Genomic DNA, 4475 nt, shown 5'->3' with positions numbered 1-4475 from the left:
TGGTGTGAGTCCAAACAGCTCGCCACGCAGCCCCTTCTCTGGCAACCGCCTGTAGCTCTGGTGCAGCTACCCCGAATCCAAGCGGCCGCGCTCCTCTTCCTCCTCCTCGTCCTCAGTGCAGGCCCCGGTGTTCAGAAGCGGTCGCTTAGAGTCCAAACTGCTCATCGCACAGCTTCTCCTCTGGCAACCGCCTGTAGCTCTGGTGTAGTCACTCCGAATCCAAGCGGCCACGTTCCTCCTCCTCCTCCTCAGGGCAGGCCCCAGTGTTCTGAGTCCACACAGCTCTCCTCGCCACTCCTCCCCTGGGCAGCCGCGGGAGCCCCAGTGGTTGCTCCGAGTCCCAGCGCTGTGCCGAGCGGCCTCCTTTACGATGCTCCCAGTTGTCCGGTTCACTGCTCCAGCGGGGGGAGGGGCGTCTCTCCGGCAGCTCTACTTCACAAAGTTCCCTGCGTTCAGGGACCACCGTCTTATCCGGGATGCCTTCCCAATGGGTGAGAGTCACCCGGCTGCTTTGAGTTGGTCCCAAGTGTCTCAATACCTCCTTTTTGAATCCTGAGTCCTGGAGCAACATGAAATGCAGCCACCCTCTAGGCCGCCATCTTGAAACCTCTCTGCGTTGACTTTGATCACTTCTTCAGGTACTTTTTAAGTTAAATTCATAGAAGTAGAATTGCTGTGTTAAAAAGTTAACACATTTAAAATATAAGTAGATAATGCCCATTTGTTCTCCAGAAAGGTGCTATCCATTTAGATCCCTCCCCAAAATGTAGCCTTTCTATTTCTTTCCCAACATTGCCTCAGTTTCCATCTGTGACATTTATAATGTAAACATATCTTTGTTGTTTTGATTTTATGTTTGGAAGATGTGTGTGGTTAAATTTTTTACATATATATTATGACCATTTGTTTTTTCTTATGAATAAGCTGTTCATAAGCATTAGGGCATTGGGGCATTAATTTTTTTCACATTGATAAAAAGAGATATTCATAAATTATTTTAGAGTTTTTCTCTCTCATCCTATCTCAATACCTTGTTTTCCCCAATTTATCATTTAACTGTTAACTTTGTAGAAAGTTGCTATCTTTGTCCATTTTCTGTTCCTATTATAGAATGCCTAAGACTGAGTCATTTATAAAGAATAGAGGTCTATATAGCTCATGGTTCTGGAGATTGGAAGTCTAAGACCAGATAGCCACTTCGCGCAAGGGTGTTGTGCTGAATGGCAGGACAAGTAGGTGCACAGGAGACAAAACACTTCATAAGAAACCTCTTTTATGGTAACTAGTCCTACAAGAGTGAAAATTCATTCCCATGAAAATTAACCCAGTCCCTTCATATCAGCATTCCTTTTGTGTTTAGTGTTTAAGACCCAAACACATCTTAAAGGTACATCACCTCTTAACATGGGTGAGAGCCAAATTTCAGCATGAATTTTAGAGGAGACACCATATTCAAACCATAGCAGTTGCCACTCAGTTTTCTAATTTTTATTTTTAGTACTGGGGATTGAACTCAGTGCTTAACCACTGAGTCATATTCCCAGCCCTTTTATTTTATTGTTTTTATTTTTTTTTTTTTTTGAGATAGAGACTTGCTAAATTACATACGGCCTCTCTAAGTTGCTGGAGCTGGTTTGATCAGTTTTCTAACTTAATATACAACTCCCTCAGTCTCTTCTTTTAGCTCATGTTTTTTTAATCATGTTGAAAACAAAAGAAACCCTTCCCACTACAAGTTGTAGAAATAGTCTTCTACATTTTAATTTTGTATTTTTTTCATGTTTAGATTTTTACTTCATCTGGATTACTTTTTTTGTGTGGTTAGAAGTAGGGAATTAATTATTATTCTAAATGAATAGCCAATTTTCCTAACATCATTTGTAGTATGATGTTTCCCCCATTGATCTCAAATCTGATATTCATCTTATACTGAATTCATATATATATATCATATATATATATATATATATATCAGTTTCTGTAGTCTCTGTTCTGCCTCAGTAATATATTTGTCTATTCTTCCAGTTGCATGGTGTTTTAATCACTGTAACAGTAGTTTTTATATCTGGTAAGGGCAGTCCCCATTCAGTGGTAGTTCTTTTATAAGTATTTGTCTTAGTTTGTTTTATCATGCTATAACAGAACATCTGAGATTGGGAAGTTCATAAAGAAAAGGTACTGGTTTCTTACAGTTCTGGAGATTGATAAGTCCAATATCAAGGTGCTGGCATCAGATGAGGGCCTTCTTGCTGCATAATCCCATGGCAGAAAGTGAGATGGGAGAGAGAGGAAGAGAACCAAACTTATCCTTTTATTTGGAACTTCTTATGATAACTAAACCACTCTGTTGATAATGGCATTAATCAATTCATGAGAGCAAGGCCCTCATGATATAATCAGCTCTTTAATTTGCACCTCTCAATACTGTTGCACTGCTGATAAAGTTTCCAACACATGAACTTTTGGGGACACATTCAAACATAGTGATCTTCTTGGCCATTCTCTTGCATTTTTTTTTCCAGATGAAATTTAGAACAAATAGATACTGTTCAAAAATAGATACTCTTCAAAATCCCACTGGATTTTGAGTGGTTACACTAAATGTTTAGATTAATGTGGTAAAAATAGAGAATTTTTACAGAATCTTTATATAAATGCTATTTATCAGTTTAAGAAATTTGCCGTTTAAAAACTGTCAGAGTTACATTTTTTTTCCCATCAGGACCCAGTGTTGGATTTTATTAAATGCTTTTTTTCTCATTTATCAGAATTTCATGATATTTTTTCTTTTTTGACATGCTAATAGTGTAATGAATTACATTATTTGTATGTTGTCTCATCCTTGGGGTCTTGGCCTAAAAATGATCATACTGTATCCTTCTTGAAACATACTCCTATATTTTATTTGCTAATAATTTCCTTTAGAATTTTCTGGTTTGGTTTCTAATCTTCCTCAAAAGTCCAGTAGGTTTTTATCAGTTGCCTATATTTATTCTTCCAGTCTGTAATGGTTAATTGCATTGTCAACTTGATTGGATTAGATACGCCAATGATTAAGGGGCTTGTGTGTGTCCATGAGGGCATGTCTAGGAATGATTGGAATGTGGATAGTGAATTAAGTGGAAATCTTCCCTAAGCGTCGGCAGCATTGCCCAATAGGATGGTGGCTTGGATGAAATAAAAGTTAGAAGAACAAGGAAGCAGATGCAGATGCAAGCTCTACTATTCTTGAACCGGTTCTTGATTGCTGCTTGGATCCTCTGAGGATATTGAACTCTCACTTCTTCACTCTTCCAAAGCAGACTCTGCCAGTGATTCTCCAGGTAGTTTCCAGAAGCCTTGGTCTCAGACTAGGGGTAGCACTGTGGATCCCTCTTGTTCTGGGCTTCTGACTCTGGGACTGTACAGCTACTGGTACTCCCAGCTCTCCAACTGCAGACAGCCATTGTGGACTATCCAGTTTCTAGTGGTGTAAGTCAATCTAATAAATCTCCTTTATATAATCATACTTCCTGTTGATTCTGTTCTTCTAGAGAATGCTGACTAATATACTGTCTGATCAGTATGCAGCTGGTATGAGAACTCAGAAATCACAAAAGTACTGGGTCTTCCTTCCCCTTCCCTGGATATCAGCCAGTTAATCTAGGCAGGGGTCTCATAGACAGCTGCATTTTACTAACTGATACAAATAGGATAGTTCCATGATCTGCCATGCTGTATGTGGTGTTTTGTTTTATTTTATTTTATTATTTTGATTCATTGTGCACAAATGGGGTGCAACTATCGTTTCTCAGCTTGTTCGTGAAATAGAGTCATATCATTTATGTAATCATACATGAACATAGGGTAATGGTGTTTGTCTCATTCTATTATTTTTCCTTTTCCCCACCTCCTCCCCAACCCTCATTTTCCTTGATACAATCCATCCATCCTCCATTCTTCCCTCCCTCCCACCCCCATTGTGTATCATCATCCACTTATCAGAGAAATCATTCGGCCTTTGGTTTCTTGGAATTGGCTTATTTCACATAGCATGATATTCTCCAACTCTATCCATTTACCTGCAAATGCTATAATTTTATTCTTCTTTATGGCTGAATAATATTCAATTGTGTATATATACCACAGTTTCTTTATGCATTCATCTATTGAAGGACATCTAGATTGGTTCCACAATCTGGCTATTGTGAATTGAGCTGCTATAAACATTGATGTAGCTGTATCACTGTAATACGTTGATTGTAAGTCCTTTGGGTATAGACCAAGGAGTGGGATAGCTGGGTCAAATGGTGGTTCCATTCCAAGTTTTCTAAGGAATCTCCACACTACTTTCCAGAGTGGCTGCACTAATTTGCAACCCCACCAGCAATGTATGAGTGTACCTTTTTCCCCACATCCTCGCCAACATCTATTGTTGCTTGTGTTCTTGATAATCGCCATTCTAATTGGGGTGAGATGGAATCTTAGGGTAGTTT

Source organism: Sciurus vulgaris (genome assembly GCF_902686455.1).
Source record: "Sciurus vulgaris genome assembly, chromosome: X".
NCBI classification, from domain to species: Eukaryota; Metazoa; Chordata; class Mammalia; order Rodentia; family Sciuridae; genus Sciurus; species Sciurus vulgaris.
The sequence above is the reverse complement of the archived record's forward strand: the minus strand, read 5'-3'. Positions refer to the sequence as shown.